Source organism: Mustelus asterias, chromosome 30 (assembly GCF_964213995.1).
Source record: "Mustelus asterias chromosome 30, sMusAst1.hap1.1, whole genome shotgun sequence".
Taxonomy (NCBI): Eukaryota; Metazoa; Chordata; class Chondrichthyes; order Carcharhiniformes; family Triakidae; genus Mustelus; species Mustelus asterias.
The window spans coordinates 6,968,239-6,985,746 of record NC_135830.1 but is presented as its reverse complement, the minus strand read 5'-3'; the positions used below and the strand labels follow the sequence as shown (position 1 = coordinate 6,985,746).

Sequence of the window (17,508 nt, the reverse complement as noted above, 5' to 3'; positions counted from 1 at the left end):
AGATTTGAACCTCGGACCCTGGCGTTTTGAGGCGGCAGTGCTAACCAATGTACCACCCAAAACATATCTGCCCAGAAATAGCCAGGATTAGTTGGCAAGAAATGCATTTGCCAATGTTGGACACCTAAGTGTTAAAATAAGCCGCATCCCAGAAGTGACTCGAACACATGCTCCCTGGTTTAGGAAGCCAGTGCCTTACGCGTTAGGTTACTGGGACTATCGGTGAGCTACTGCTGCAACTTTAAAAAGCTGTATATCTCCATCCACATAGACAGTGACTAACCCCAGAATCGAAACCAGGTCCCTGGTATTGTGAGCCAGCAGAACTAGCCACTGTGCCGCCCTCTCCCACGAAGATTTGATCAGATTTCATGAGCTGCAGATTTTGTTTTTTTCTTTGCATTGCAGACTTTGGGATTGGTCCACATGGGGTTTCGTTTGAGAACCTGAGCACAAACTGTGAGGAAACTATCAGCACAACACACTCGCTCGAAAATAAATATATGATCAACAGGGTTGGCTATGTAACTTGACGTTCATTTTATCTCCATTCACCTCTTCAGCTGGCCCCATGATTATGGGTTCAGGGAGCTGCCTGGATGTTTCTTTTTGTTCATGTGGGTGTCGCTGGCTAGATCAGCATGCACTGCCCATCAGTATTTAGCCTTGAGAAAGTTGTGGTGAGCTGCCTTCTTGAAACGTTGTAATCCATTTGTACAGGAACACTTACAGTGCTGTTAGGGAGGGAAGTCCACGAATTTGTCCCAATGACAGTGAAGGAACGGCGATATATTTCCAAATCAGAATGCTGAGGGAATTGAGGGTGGTGTTGGCTGTGTGGCGTTGGAGGGGGGAGGGGGGAGAGGGGGCGGGGGGGGGGGGTTGGCAGGGGAGCTGCCAGGTGGAAGCGGTCTTGGGTTTGGGAGATGCTGTCTAAAGTGCCTTTGGTGGATTCCTGCACCATGCAGACAAGTGGAGAATATTCTATCGCACTCCTGACTTGTGCCACGTCGATCGTGGACTGTTTTGTGGGAGTCGGGAGGTGAGTTACTCCCACAGGATTCCCATCCTCTGCCCTGCTCTTTTAGCCACTGAATAAACTGATAACATGCGTGCTGAGTCAGAATAGGTGTGTCTTCTTTCCTGCTCAGTTTGTCGTGAATTTTCCGCACTTTTGTCTTTTCCTGAATGTATTTTGAGGCTCAAGTAAGGGCCAATGCCATATGATTGTAAGATACTACATTCAGGTAATATTCAATCGTGGATTCACTAGCGGGAGGGGTACGGTTTCGAGTCATGTTGTTGACGCTGGATTGATAAAGCAGAGAAGCAGGCTGAAGCTTTGGGAACCAGGGTTCGAATTCCAACACAGCAGATTAACTCAATTCAAGGCAAAGTAGAATTACTGTAAGTGAGTAGAGAAAATTTTAATTATGTAATATTTCCTCACAAAAACGAATATGTTTTGACCATGTTTCTGCCGATTTTGAAGCCTCGGACCGATATATAAACATTGCTGCACGCTGCTTTGCCATGGGCCAGTGGCGCAATGGATAACGCGTCTGACTACGGATCAGAAGATTCCAGGTTCGACTCCTGGCTGGCTCTGTGTGATAATTTAACAGTAGTTCACAAACAGTAGTTCGTGTGGGTGAAAAATGTGTGTTGACAAATTTTGGACCAATTCAGAGAAATGTTGACCAAATGCAGTCAGCTTCTATGATGGAATTTATCTTAGCTAATGATTGTTCAAAAAAGTGTTGACTATTTTAAGAAAAAAAATACTGATAAACTTCAATTAAGTTTTTTTAAAAAAAATAGTTTATTTAAATGACGAATTCTCGTTAAAGTATTCGGGGAAAATATGTTAGCAAGTTTAAGCTACTCTTTAAAAAGTTGGAAATTTCTCGAAAAATATGAGGAAACATTACATTTTTCAAAATGGTGAAAACATTTTCTAAAAAGTTGATGAACTCTGATTAAACATGTTTAATTTTAAGAAGCAAAATACACAGAAATGTTTTTTAAAAGTTGACAAATTTCAGTTAAATCAGATGGAGGAATTTCTTTGGAGTAAGTTTAGTTTTGAAAAGTTCAAATTAGCCAGAAGTTTCTGGTTTGTGATGCTGGGATTGTTGTCCATTGGAGCGAAGGAGATTGAGGAGCGATTTAATCGAGGTGGACTAGATTAGGGCAAGTTTAGAGGGGGAGGGGCAAATTTTAAGATATTGGGCAAGGCGGGGGCGAAGAAGATTTGGAAGCAACATTTTTTCCACAGCGAGTGCTCAGGACCTGGAACTCATTGCCTCCGAGAGTGTTGGATGCGGTCAATTTAGGTAATAGAAATTCTGAGGTGGACATGGACTTCCTGAGAAAGAAGATGGGTCTCCAGGAACATTCTTTAGGCAGGTAGATGGATCTCCTCGGTGACATTGAATCTGAAGATCAACCTGTGGAAGCACACCCCTTCCCCGGCCACCGCCCCCACCCACTGTTGAGAACAGTACAGCACAGGAAACAGGCCCTTCGGCCCTCCAAAATGTTTGACAAGAACCCCGCTGATATTAAATGCAAGGGCATCAAAATCAAAAAGGGTATTTTGGAACATTCGTTCTTCGTTGTAGATATTTTCAATTTCATATAACGTGAAAAAGGATATGCAAAATATTCAGACTGTTGAATGGGAACTCCCGACATTGTTACAAGGACAACATTAACCATTTACCTCATTGTCACCACCTCAGAAGCTGTCTTGGCTCAAGGGCCAACATTGCGGTGAATCCTCGTTTCGGTCCCGCTGTGGGGAAAACAACTTCATTGATTCACTGGCCCTGCTCTGACGTAATAAACTGGAGAACAAAGGGTCTGTGAGCTGATTGGATGAATTGGAGAATCAGGGACATGATTGGACGTCACCAGTTGATTCGTTTGGGAATTAACCAATCGCTGGAGAGACCGGAAATACATGTAAATATCTTCACCCAAACAATTACAGATTGAACCCATTCTGTTTAATTCCGCAATAAACTCGCTGCAAACATGTTGGGTATCATTTTGTATTCGTTTCTCACTGTTTCAGCTCTTTTGCCTGGTAAGTCTACAAGGGACATAAACTTCTTCTTGCAAGCGATGTCGACAGTAATTTAGGTCCGCTTTGCTGTAGATGATAATGTGATCCGTGTTCTGATGTTATGAGTTACAATAGAATGATAATAACACCTTAACTTTCAATATTTCTAAATTTCTGCCGGTGTCACTACTGGAGACTCAATATCAAAGGAGCCGGTTACAGCGATGAAGTTTGAATGGGACTCAAAGAACAAAGAACAAAGAAAGTTACAGGCTCTTAGGCCCTCCAAGCCTGCACCGATCATGTTGCCCGACTGAACTAAAACCCGCTATCCTTCCGGGGACCATATCCCTCTATTCCCATCTTACTCATATATTTGTCCGGACGCACCTTAAATGTCACTATCGTATCTGTTTCCACTACCTCCCCCGGCAGCGTGTTCCAGGCACCCATCACACTCGGTGTAAAACACTTACCTCATTAATCTCCTTTAAACCTTGCCCCTCGCACCTTAAACCTATGCCCCTTAGTAATTGACTCTTCCACCCTGGGAAAAACCTTCTGACTATCCACTCTAGCCATGCCCCTCAGAATCTTGTAGACTTGTATCAGGTCGTCCCTCAACCTCCGTCGTTCAAGTGACAACAAACCAAGTTTCTCCAACCTCTCTTCTTAGCTAATGGGCGGCATGGTAGCACAGTGGTTAGCAGTGCTTCTTCACAGCTCCAGGGACCTGGGTTTGATTCCCGGCTTTGGTCACGGTCTGTGGCGTAAGCACATTCTCCTCGTGTCAGCGTGGGTTTCCTCCAGGTGCTCGGATTTCCTCCCACAGTCCAAAAATGTGCGGGTTAGGTTTATTAGTCATGCTAAAATTGCCCCTTAGAGTTCTGAGATGCGTAGGTTTGAGGGATTAACGTGTACATGTGGGGGTAGGGTCTGGGTGGGATTGTGGTCAGTGCAGACTCGATGGGCCGAATGGCCTCCTTCTGTACTGCAGGGTTTCTATGATTCTGATGCTCTCCATGCCAGGCAACATCCTGGTAAATCTTTTCTGCACCCTCTCCAAAGCCTCAACATCGTTCTGGTAGTGTGGCGACCAAAATTGAAAATTATATTCCAAGTACGGCCTAACTAACGTGCTATAAAGCTGCAATATGACTCGCCATTTTTTAAACTCAATGCCCCGGTGACCAATAGGTTAACTGCATAGCAGCTGGTGCATATTACATTCAATTGTATCGCCAGGACCGGGAGAAGGTTCCCAGCAAAAAGAACGGAGAAAGCCCCCATCTTCTTGATCTATATCTCTTATTATGGAGATATTTCCAGTGCAAAGGGCGTGGGAACACTATTTTCTGCATATATCGAGAGGTCGAAAAGCGAGGGGAACTTCAGCATGTGTGAGCTGTGGCTGTCGGACAGCGCGGTGTATTACTGTGGACTGAGAGACGCAATGACAGAAACCAGAGGGAGCCTGGTATGAAAAAAAAAACATTGCCCCAGAGTGACAAGATGAACGGACCAGAGAATGGTAATAATATTGGGCTATAAATAGAGCATGATTCACTCTGTGGTGCCTCTATACATTTTCGGTATTGCTGATACTCACAACAGGAGAGGCGATGGCCGAGGGGGTATTATCCTGAGACTATTAATCCAGAAACTCAGTGAATGTTGCGCGGACCCGATTCAATGAAAACAATATCGACAACTAAGAATCTACTGACGACCATGAAGCCATTGTCGATTGTCGGAAAAACCCACTTTGTTCACTCATGTACTTTGGGGAATGAAATCTGCCGTCCTTACCTGGTCTGGCCTACACGTGACTCCAAAGCCAAAACAATGTGGTTGATCTCAACTACCGATGGACAACTAGTGGTATCCATGTCCCACACACAGAAAAAATTCACTGGAATCACTGTTAAAACTGTCCTGATAATAAGGCTAATGGACGTATTGAGAAAAAAAAAACCAGGACAGAACTATTTAGCCTCCATTAGCTTCCGGGTCACAGTAAGAAAATAAGGGTTTTTTGTGGAATGTCAATTATTGAGCATGTTCAAAAAAATCAACAGCTTTTGGAAGCCGAATGGCATTAAGCGCTATGCAGATAGCGCGGGAAAGTGGCGTTCAGGCTGGTCAGCCCTGATCTAACTGAATGACGAAGCAGAATCGAAGGACAGAATGGCCTACTGCTGTTCCCATGTTCCTGTACCCCATTTTTCTACATTCTTCCCCAAGTCAATCGCTAAATGTGTAAGTTCTCTCTGTAAGGATGATTATGTTAATCCAGCTCACGGTGCGTCTGGTTACTGTCTGTTATCTCACCACCTGGGTGTCACACAGCACCACTGGAGACAGAAGGGAGGGAGCTGAGAACATACGAAAAAGGAAGCTGATTATTGAAGGCTGGGATTAGACCGGATAAAATCAAACACGCAGCTCCCCTTTTACAGAGCGACAGCGGCAATGCAGCTGCTGTGGGGATCATTCCTGACAGGTAATTACGTGCAAAAAACATTGCACTGTTTCACACGTTTCCCAAGCTTGGTTCCAGACCACAAATTAATCATACGCCCTTCTGACCATTTTCTGTGTTGTTATTTCCATATTTGAGACATGGAGATTCTGTCACCCAGCCGCTCACATCAGATGTTAAGAGAGAAGGCGAGATCGTGTTTTTAACGTGTAGCAATGAAACCAAGCACGCTGAATGTCTTCTTCACCACTCTGTCCACCTGTGACTCCACTTTCAAGGAGCAGAGAGCGACTATAGGCTGTACTGGTACCGACAACATCCAGACACACAGCCCGTGTTTATAGTGCGGAAAGATACTGATAGTTATGAAAATAAAGCATATGTTTTTAAAAGTCGCTTCTATGTAGCTAATGTCGCTCTGTAGGAGGTAGCTAAAAATGGATACAAAATTGGCTTGATGACAGAAGCCACAGGGCGGTTGTAGAGGGTTGTTTTTTAAACTGGAGGCCTGTGACCAGCGTTGTGCCTCAGGGATCAGTGCTGGGTCCACTGTTATTTGTCATTTATATTAATTATTTAGGTGAGAAAAAAGGAGGCATGTTTAGGAAGTTTGCAGATGACACGAAGATTGGTGGCACAGTGGACAGTGAAGAAGGTTATCTCGGATTGCAACGGGATCTTGATAAATTGGGCCAGTGGGCTCACGAATGGCAGATGGAGTTTACTTTAGATAAATGCGAGGTTATGCATTTTGGTAGATTGAACCAGGGCAGGACTTACTCAGTTAATGGTAGGTCATTGAGAAGAGTTACAGAGCAAAGGGATCTAGAGGTACTGGTTCATAGCTCCTTGAAAGTGGAGCCACAGGTGGACAGAGTGGTGAAGAAGACATTCAGCGTGCGTGGTTTCATTGCTCAGAACATTGAATACAGGGGTTGGAACGTCTTGTTGAAGTTGTACAAGACATTGGTAAGGCTACACTTGGAATACTGTGTACAGTTCTGTTCACCCTATTATAGAAATATATTATTAAACTAGAAAGAGTGCAGGAAAGATTTACTAGGATGCTACCGAGACTTGATGGTTTGAGCTATAAGGAGAGGCTGGATAGACTGGGACATTTTTCTCTGGAACGTAGAAGGCTGAGGGGTGATCTTATAGAGGTCTATAAAATAATGAGGGGCATGGTTCATCGAGATAGTCAATATTTTTTCCCAAAGGTAGGGGAGTCTAAAACTAGAGGGCACAGGGATTCAAGGAATATATGAAGTCAACAATATAAAGTACAATCTGATATGGGAAAGGTTTATCCTGAAACATCTACTCGATTGAACTGCGATTGTAGAGCATCAGGCCAATGGTTCATTTAAATAAGTTTAAATTTGGGGCACAGGTCAGGGCACAGTTGGTTATGCAGAGAGTGGTCATCATTTACAATGCAATTTGATCAATGTAACAGAGTCCAAAACAAACATAGTGGTCTCCTAACAAGTAAGGCAAATTATAAGGATGTTTGCAGATTTCTGAATTGGTGACTTATGATGAGAATAATGAAAGTACCCATTCCCCAGTGCCATGCGACTTCTTGATTGATTAGCTGCAGTGGTCATGAATACGTGATGCTCTGTTGGTGCTGAGTGGTAAATGGCTTTCTTTCTGGAGATTCAATGTATTCATTATATGTTCAAAATATGTTTCTGCCAAATCTTTCCTGATTTGTATTATTGTTACTGTGATGCAACCTGTAGATTTTAGGACTCCTGTGAAATTGAATGCGAGTTGTTTTCTACATAGATAGCTTTGAAATTTGCTGTTGAGTGCAATGACCTCGGCCTCAAATGCTTTCACCAAAATCAGAAATGCTGAATTTTATGACGCAATGTCAGGAAAGAAACGTTCCCACTTTGACACCGTGCACATATTAGCATCTGCTGCAGTTTACAACAGAATTTAGTTGGTTTAATAGGTGCAGACTAACATAGTTAATCACCATCTGAAACATGTCTAATAGTGGTGCGTGCTCAAAAATACACAATGCCCTGTATGAACGCAAAGAAACATTAAACTAAATAAAAATACTATCTGTTTCGCGTCGTAAATAAAAGGACTTCATTGTGTCCCTATACCATCACCCCCGCCCCCCCCCCCCACGCCCCCTCCACTGACTATAACAGTACACATAAGGATTAGAATGGCTAGTTTCCAAGGTGCAGGTTAGTGTCACGTTACTTTCCTCCTTAACAGATATTTCAGGACCCAGTTGTTCCACTTTGTCTTGGTGGCTCCATTCTAACAGAAATAACAACAATAATGAGAATCAGAGTCAGCCTCATGTTGAGCGATACAATTATCATCTCCACCATCACTGTTGCTTTAGCAACAATAACATCTGGGTTGCAGCAGTCAGGAGGAGCATGTAGTTTTACTGGGAAGGAAAAAAACTTTCTGAGGACTGAAATAATGATGAGGATCTGAGCGAGACAGTTTTCCATGATCCTCCTCAGTCTGTAACTCAGCAGTGAGAGGAATCCTCCGTCAGAGACAGAAACACAGATCCCCGTCCCATTGCACTGCTCATCCAACCTCAATGAGAGGAATGGCGCAACTTCAGCAATCTGTCCAATCACACAATCGGGTCAGAGTGAGAGCAGCAAACGGAAGCTGTGGGCGGGGTACCGCAGATTCAATATTGAGTGAAGCGTGCGGTGACTCTCAGCGGCACTCGGAACTGTTGGGCGGAAATAGAACCAGTTGAAACTACAGAAGTCTCTTATCATCCTGCGCCTACTCACTTTTCAGGGTGTCTAACAATAAATAAAGCGACTGCGACATGAAGCAAGGAGAACCATAGAATCTTTGAAAGGCAAATTGGTCATCCGGCGTATCTATGTTTCCTTGGAGGAGTTCTCCAAATCATCCAATTCTCCCCGCAGCTCCGTGAAATCTCTGCTTAACTAACTTTGCTCTCAAGAGTACAAGCCCGGTCTCTATAACCTCACCACAAAACTGAATTTCCTCATCCCTGGAAAGGCGGAGGATTGAGCGGAGATTTTGGAAAATATTGTCAGTTGGCAGATGGGGAAAATGGAGCAGGAAGCAAACCAGAAAACACTGCCCCAGCTTTGCGAATCTTTAGAAACTGTTTGGGAACTGGAATCAGAGGAGATTGAAGGGTTGACTGACTGAGCAGAGACAATCAAGGCAACCTTCCATTCTTTAAGAGGCTGGAACGTTGACTCTGATGTTTTCAGTAAAATTAACTGATCAGAGACATTGAAAGGATTCTCGTTACTGCACATCAGCAATTCAAACCGAATATCAATTTCGGAACAGTCAGAATATTTGGTTTCAGACAAGACACCGAAAGGCTTGAATGGAGACGGCGCCGGTTGTTGGAGAGCCGGTTCCCGATGACATGGATGTGTCTGCAATGGGGGGTCTCTGACTATTGGACTTAACTTGTATCTGCAGCTAACCCATTAGAAATCCGTTCAATTATTCCATTCTCACCAACCCATAAATTATTCTCTCTTACTCAGTTACACAGTTAATGAGACAGGGAAAAGCTGCAATATTTCAGTCTCCCCCACTCTCCAAACACCCCTGCCGGCAAAAAGCACTGGCGATTTAGCTGCATAAGTTTTCTAAGAAATGGTGAAGACCAATGTTTGTCAATATTTTGATTGATCCCCTTTTCAGTTCACATTTAACCATAAACTGGAATTCGGAAACTTCAGAGCAGTGAGTTTTGATAACGTTTCTGCCCCGTTTATTGCCTGGGACCTGCGCAAATATGTGCAAAGATGTGCGGGTTAGGTTGATTGGCCAGGTTAAAAATTGTCCCTTAGAGTCCTGGGATGCGTAGGTTAGAGGGGGGATTAGCGGGTAAAATATGTGGGGGTAGGGCCTGGGTGGGATTGTGGTCGGTGCAGACTCGATCGGCCGAATGGCCTCCTTCTGCACTGTAGGGTTTCTATGTTTCTATGAATAGAATCTGATAACACCTTCAATACAGAAAATCCGCTGAGGACAAAAGCGGCTGGTCTAGAAGGTCAAACCGTGCAGTCTGATTTAACTTCACAACCTGATTTGTGGAAGTACAATTCGGCTCAATACCCTTTTTTGATGCGGCAGAGAAATTCATCTCACATTAGAATCATAAAATGACATTTGCGCCTTTTTTCTCTTTTGCCATGTCTCGGGCGGCACGGTGGTACAGTGGTCAGCACTGCTATCTCACAGCGCTAAAGACCCAGGTTCAATTCCCAGCTTTAGTTATTGTCTGTGTGGCGCTTGTACGTTCGCCCCGTGTCTGCGTGGGTTTCTTCTCACAGCCTGAAAGACGTGCTGGTTATGTGCATTGACCCCAACAGGCGCCGGAGGTTCGCGACTAAGGAATTTCACAGTGTCTTCATTGCAGTGTAAGCCTTACTTGTAGCTAATAAATAAACTTTACTTTAACTGAGCATTTTGCAGAATATTATTTAACACTTGGAAATGCAACTGCAGTTAGGCTGAGAGATAATGTTTTCTGTCAATATTTAATAACAAACGGAAATTAAGTAACTTTTCCTCACACTGAGAGATGAGGAAATTTGAACACTGTTGTTGTCCTATTTCACACAGGGAACCATTAACGTGTTAGGTGAATTTATTAAACACCACACTTCAGAAACAGAGAATACATGACTCTGAAGTACAGTCAGACAGCGCGGTTCGAATTCCAGTCAGTTGTCGAGCATCGTTTTTGTAGTGTAGTGATTATCACATTCATCTGAAACATGAAAGGTTCCCAGTTCCAAAACGGGTGGAAACATTTATACTTATTTCTAACCTGAGTGAGAGGAAATTGCTGAATACAGTATCTTACACAGAGTTGCATTTTCCCTTCCCCATTTCTGTACACACTCAAACCCGACAGAATATCTCGAACTGGTTACCGTTTCCACCTCTGACAGTTCAGAAAGTTTCTCTCAAACTTGCACATTCGGGCTTTTTCATTTGTTCATTCCTGAAACATTGCCGTCGCTGGCCATCATTCACTGCCCAACCCGAGTTGAGATGCAACCATATTGCTGTGGCTCTGTAGTCACATGCAGGCTAGGCCAGGTCAGAAGGGCAGATTTCCTTCCAAAAATACATTGGTGAATCATATGGGTTCCTTCAACAATCGAAAATGCTTTCATGGTCATCAATGGTTCTCAATTCCAGATTTTTCGTATTGTATTCAAATCCCACCAGCTGTCCTGGCTGGTCCCCATAATAAAAGGGGCGGCACGGTAGCACAGTGGTTAGCACTGCTGCTTCACAGCTCCAGGGTCCCGGGTTCGATTCCCGGCTCGGGTCACTGTCTGTGTGGAGTTTGCACATTCTCCTCGTGTCTGCGTGGGTTTCCTCCGGGTGCTCAGGTTTCCTCCCACAGTCCAAAGATGTGCGGGTTAGGTTGATTGGCCAGGTTAAAAAAATTGCCCCCTAGAGTCCTGGGATGCGTAGGTTAGAGGAATTAGCGGGTAAAATATGTGGGGGTAGGGCCTGGGTGGGATTGTGGTCGGTGCAGACTCGATGGGCCGAATGGCCTCCTTCTGCACTGTAGGGTTTCTATGCTTCTATGATTAGCTGGTCGAGCGATAACTCGCCCGACCTAAAGCATCTGCGCGTCAGGTGAGGCTCGAATTTAAAACCTGGGCATAGCCCGCAGGACGCACTGCTGTATAAACACCATGCGCTAACCGATTGCGCCACTGGGGCACTGCGCCCTACGCATTTGTGTCAGAATATTAAAGGCTACCACAGCGTCACCTCCATTAATAACAGTCATTTGACGCCACATTTCAGAGAGGGGAACAAACCCATCAAAGATTCTCTCTTCCACAATGAGTAAGACAGGGACAGGCAGCAGGATCTTACCCCGCACTCTCCAATCGCCCACAGACAGCAGAAAGTGGTAAGTGGCAACTGCAGCTTCAATCAGGGAGTTACTGCCCATGCCAGGGACACAGAATACTCTAACCCAGGTAAAACGTCACAATATACCGATCAGAGACTCATCAAATCGCAGATAGATTATCGCCCACTCACTGAGCATTCGAGTAGCATTTACATAATACCCGAGCGAGTCACAAACAACATTTACAGCAACTTTCCAAAACTTTTCAGTGATAAATTCCTTCATTTGACTGAAAATCTGACTGTTGTGAATCTGAAAATGGGCACCCTGGGATTTGTGTTACCCAGAGACCTGTCTCCCACTGTTTGTCCGTCAGGTTGTGTTTGTGTTGTACATTGAAGCGCCTGTCATTTCAAAATGAGGAGAGAACAAGGAAAATATTAAATTGTGGAACAAATCCTGAGGGAAATGGATCATAATATTGGAAGGAGATGCAGTTGTGAATGGTGTTATTGATGATTGTATCGAAAGTATTGGATCCTTGGGCTTCTGGTGGTCAGTTCCCTTCCCTCCCGTTGAATTCCTCCCTCCGACAAGAGACATGGATTCATTTTAGCTGCACGTTCATAGGAGAAAGGGTATAACCGCTACACCACAGCAATATTACGGATTCGAAATGCACAAAGAGACTTGTGTAGACTTGTAAATGGTGCGGTGATGCTGTAGTTCTGGAACAGGTTTCGCAGAAATAGAATTGTGATCATTGACACCCTGGATTAGAATATCGTTAACAGCTGCTGCATCAGTCTCTGTGGTGCAATTGGTCAGCGCGTTCGGCTGTTAACCGAAAGGTTGGTGGGTCCAGACCACCCAGGGACGGAGCTTGTACTGTTTCCTTACCATGATCCTTCAAAAGCAAACAGTTGCGGGTTGGCAATGGGTCCGTGGGCGTCAGTAAAAATAGCTCTCAAGTTTTACCGGCTGTACTGTCATCTGGTGTCAGTTTGAGCGTTGACGCTGCCGGAGAAATGGAGAGCTGGATTTCACCCAGAAAAGCAGCAAAGTTTAAAAACAGTGCCGCCTAACTTGGGGTTGGAACCCATTTCCATTAACAGTGATAAGTTAATGTTGTTCAGCAGAATTAGCACAAGACGGTTTATCACAGGTTGATACTAACACTGCAGTAAAATTAAATGCAGTAGAAAAGGACGGCATGGTGGCACAGTGGTTAGCAATGATGCCCCAAAGCGCCATTGGCTCAGGTTAAATTCCTCAGGTCACTGCCTGTGCTGAGTTTGCACCTTGTCTGCGTGGGTTTCCTTTCCAAAGATGTGCGATTTCGGTTGCTTGGCCATGCTAAATTGACCCTCGTGTCAGCGGGATTATCAGGGTAAATATGTGGGTTTCCGGGAATAGGGCGTGGGTGGGATTGTTGTCAGTGCGGACCCGATGGGCCGAACGGTCTCCTTCTGTACTGTAGGGATTCTACAAGAATGTTTCATTGTTCATTTTGACTGTAGGAGCCAAAAGAGGCAATGCAAGTATAAATTGCTGTGGGTAATTGACGAGCTTGTGGAATGGGGCGGATTTTTCTCTCTGCTGTTGAAACTGGCAGCAATATCACTCATGCTTTCGATCAAGAAGTAATTGCAAATCCACCTGCATCATGTCCTGCAAGAAAACAATAAATCTTCATTTTCTGACCGGGAATCGAACTCGGGCCGCAGTGGTGAAAACAACAAATCCTAACCATTGACCACCAGGGAAACTGCCTGCAATGGTTTTAATGTCGCCGATCTATGGTAATTTGGCGCATTTTTTTCAATTTCAGCGGGGTTTTTTTGTATTCCAGAGACAAGTCCGTCTGACAAGAGCCTCTTGATATAAACAAATTTCCTGCGGATGCTGGAATTTGAAACAAGATCAAAAAATGCCAGAAAATCTCAACAGGCCTGAAAGCCTCTGTGAAGAGAGAATAGAGCTAACGTTCAAAGTCAGGATGACCTTCGTCAGAGCTGAAGACAAAGAAACTTGGACGAGATTTATACTGTAATGGTGAGGGATATGGGTGAGGGGTGGGTGGCAAAGGTGTCACATATCAATCAAGAAAAACAAAAAGGCAAATTAAATGGTGGTGACCATGGCTGAGAAGGGTGCTGCAGGCTGCGCATTTCGAGATCAGAATGTGCAAATGGCAGAACAAAGGAAATGTAGGATTTGGCCCGAGTGGGATGGAGGGAGAGGGGGCAACAAGATGGAAAGTGAGATTTTAAATAAACAGTGCAATACATGGAAATCAAAAAAATAAATATAGATATAAAATAAAAAAATATTAATTAATAAAAATAAATTGCATAAAATTAAATAAAACAAAATTAATGGAAATGGGGTGAAGATGGAGGAAAGGAGATGCTCTGAAGTTGTTGAACTCAGTGTTAAGCCTGGAATGCAGTAAGATCCGAATCGTGACATCGGGGGATGTTCCTGCAGTTTGCATTGGAATGTCTCTTGATATCATTGTTTATTGCCCCTTCCGTCACCTTACTGATGATCAAGAGTAGACTGGTGGTAATGTGGGGCGTTGGATTTGACCTGATTTTTGTAAAGCGGGCAATCTTGGGCAAGTTGTAGCATTGGCGGTTGATGGCAGTGTTGTAGTTTAGGAACAGCTTAGTTGAAGGTGCGGCAAATTCTGAAGCGCAATTCTTCAGCACCATTGCCAGAATATTTTTCAGAATGAAGTGTATCTGTTCTGTTCAGTGTCTACCCCACTCTGGCACTTTCTCTTTTCTCTCTGTAGATCTGTCTCAGTCCTTCCCTCTCTCAGTCTAACTATCCATTCCCCTTTTTTGTTTTTGTTCCATCTCTTCTCTCCCTGTTTATGTGGAACCAAATTTAACTGAATTGATTCCTGAAATGAGGCAGTAGTTGAGCTCGGAATTGATTTAAAGTGGGGGAGGAGACTCAATGGGACATGTGATCTAATCCAATTCCATTCATTTGGTTCATTGCCAATACCAGCTCTGACAGCAATGACTTCTGCTGGTGTCCTTGATGGGAAATCTAAGACACTAAATTTAGGATATGATTTTTATGAAGGAGGGGGATCACATTCTCCCACTGTTCGATTTTCACTTAAATTACTATAAACGTTATGAACAGCTTTGGTCAAACATGTGATTACTAAAATTTAATGCAGTGGAATGAATCATCATTCATTTTGATTCGAGGAACCAGCAGAGAGAATGTAAAGTGAGCAACTGGATAAAAGCAAATTACTGTGGATGCTGGAATCTGAAAGCAAATGTGTCACACAAAACTTTGACAAAGGGTCATCCCGACCGAAACGTCAGCTCTTTTCTCTTCGACAGATGCTGCCAGACACAATGTGATTTCCAGCGTTTTCTCTTTTTGTTAAAGTGAGCAACCGACGGGCTTGTCGGACGAGTTTAGTTGCTCTCCCATTAAATCGGAGCTGCATCATGTACCCACGTTGGTATGTGGTCATCATGCTCGCTTTGCATCTCGAAAGCCCACGGTTCGAAACCAGGTAGAAACATTTCCCGATGGCTTTGTTTCAAAGTGGTTCGGATTACAGAGTTATCCTCGTTTATCACGAAACTTGAGTTGAACTATTGAGTTTTCTACGGTATTTCAAGCGGAAATAACTCAGTAAAGAATATAAAAGGGAAGGTCTGTGACAGTGAGTAAGACAACTGACACAAGGAATAACGGTCAAGGGCAACATTGGTTGGTTCCGGTTATGTTTAAACTTTGCTGCTTTTCTCAGTGTACTCCAGCTCGCTATTCCTCCCGCAGTGTCACCGCTGAAACTGAGTCTTTCTCCATCCCGCTTTGTAAATTTCACAATTACTGCTTTCTGAATGAAAACTGCTTGCAATCAGTCGAAGTCAAATAGTTTAGTATTTCATTCATGGAGAGGTTTTCTTGTAATTTAGCCCGAGAATGTTATCCAGAAATGAGTGATATTTCTGTCAATGCAAACGGTTAAATCTGACCCATTACCACCCAGATTTTCCCTTGTATCACCACCTCTATCGGCAGCGTTTTGCATCATATCACTGTTTTTCACTATTTGTTTTTGTTCTTGACCTGTTGCACGTGTGACATTTCCAACTCGGAAGTAAAAATGCAAATCTCACTCCACCGATTCTGGCAGAGCTGCTTTGGACCAGGCAGTATTGCTGGTTTGTCTATGAAAATCATTAAATCTTAACATATCGAACGCAGCCTGCGACCCTGAAAGCGCCGGATCCTAACCACGAGACCACCAGGATCCCATCTGCCTGATTTTCCGAGAGACTGATTACAGGAATATGCACAGCGCCAATTGTCCACAGTCACACACTCCTTTCTGTCTGTTAAGATTTGAAATTCTTCATATTTTCACATTGGCTTCCAGTGTGATGAAAGCAGAGCTCTGATCAGCTGATGTTGTTCAGTAAAATTACCACAGTAATGTTGATATCTGTTCGATGCTAACATTGCTCTTTGAATGTGATCAGCTGCAGTGAAATTTAATGCAGTTGAAGGTAGCCTACTCATTTTTACAGGAGCAACCAGCCACGGCAATGTAATGATTAATTGTTGTGGGTAATTGACGGGATTGTACAACGGGACTGATATTTCTCCCTGCTGTTCAAATTGGCACAAGTATTGAGCGACGATTTTCAGATGGCTGCCGTGAGTTGGGTTTCGTGGTGTAATGGTGAGCACTCTGGACTTTGAATCCAGCAATCCGAGTTCAAATCTCGGCGGAGCCTTGCTTTAATTTGCAAAGGCAGATGATTGATTTGCTGAAGGGCGCTTCGTTTCCATTTCTCACAAAGCACGAATAGAGAGGACAATTTGTCAGCCAGTTCAACTGCTATTACAATGCACATTGCTGAGCCTCAGGCGCCAGATCCCTGCAACGTTAGTGTTTTTCATCTTTTCGCTGTCCTTCAACTCCTCTGTTGAAAAAAAGAAGTGGTTGGTGCCACACAATAACAATTCGACTGGAGTCTGGCAATTATTGAGCAAGTGTGTGTGCCTGAGCGTGTGTGTGCGTGAGCGTGTGTGGTGTGTGTGTGAGCGAGAAAGAGAGGGTGTGGGTGTGTGTGTGTGTGTTTTGGGATAAAAGTCTACTGTCTTCATTCAGATTACTGTTGATTCCACGGGTAACGTGTCGCACTCTGGCCTCTCACCTCCTAACTTTTGTTTAGATTGAGACAGATAACAGAGTGAATTACACGTCCAGGTGGACACAATGCCCACTGTAGCTTCCCTGCCTCTCAGCGCTTTGTATTCTTGAGCAATCGTTCTCTGGGGTTGATGCAATGACGCCAGTACAATCATTCGCTGCAGCATCCGTGGTTGCGGTGTAATTTGCTGAAATTTCCACTTACTGAGAATTTAAAATTAAATTCCCTTCAGCAAACCCATTATCTGCTTTAGCAAAAAAAAACAATCTTTCACCAAGCTCTGAACTCCGATTACTGCATTCGGAGTCCAGGGTGCTCACCATCACAGCAGAGAAACAGGAACAGAGCCGTCCGATGCAAATGGTCACTCAAAGCATGTGACCTTTTTCATTCAATGTGGCAGCAACAGTAAGTGGGTCAAATGCTTTGAGTGACCATTTGCAACCGGCTGCGATGTTATAGGTTCTCTGGTCTAATGGTGAGCACTCTGAACCCAGCAAACCGCGTCTAAATTTAGGTGGATCCTTGCTCTTATTTGCCATTGTTGAGGATTGATTTGTCGAAGGAACTTTTGTTTAAATTCCTTACAAAGGTGGAATTTGTCAGCCAGTTCAACTTCTATTACATTGCACTTTTCTGAGTCTCTGGCGAGAGATGCCTGCATCAGCAATGTTTTTTTTAAATTTCATCTTTCGCTGCTCTTTAAATCCCCGCTTGTTTTCCATATCCCTTTAATTAGTTTTTTAAGTTGGAAATATATCTATCTCCTTATTGAAATCATCCAGCGATTGAGACTCCACCGTGCTATGCGGCAGCGAGTTCCACCAATTCACCACACTCTGCGAGAAGTACTTCCTTCTCATCT

The 17,508-nt window shown here is 43.9% G+C and overlaps 3 non-coding genes across 3 annotated transcripts; all 3 read left to right on the top strand.

Annotated features, from left to right (window-relative positions):
• The first annotated feature begins 1,535 nt into the window (after positions 1 to 1,535).
• Positions 1,536 to 1,608, top strand: trnar-acg (transfer RNA arginine (anticodon ACG)). The gene has a single exon. It is a non-coding gene; the product is annotated as a tRNA-Arg (tRNA).
• Positions 1,609 to 12,244: 10,636 nt separating this feature from the next.
• trnan-guu (transfer RNA asparagine (anticodon GUU)) lies at positions 12,245 to 12,318 on the top strand. Its single transcript has one exon. It is a non-coding gene; the product is annotated as a tRNA-Asn (tRNA).
• A 3,833-nt stretch (positions 12,319 to 16,151) lies between these two features.
• On the top strand, positions 16,152 to 16,223 carry trnaq-uug (transfer RNA glutamine (anticodon UUG)). The gene has a single exon. It is a non-coding gene; the product is annotated as a tRNA-Gln (tRNA).
• The last annotated feature ends 1,285 nt before the right edge of the window (positions 16,224 to 17,508 follow it).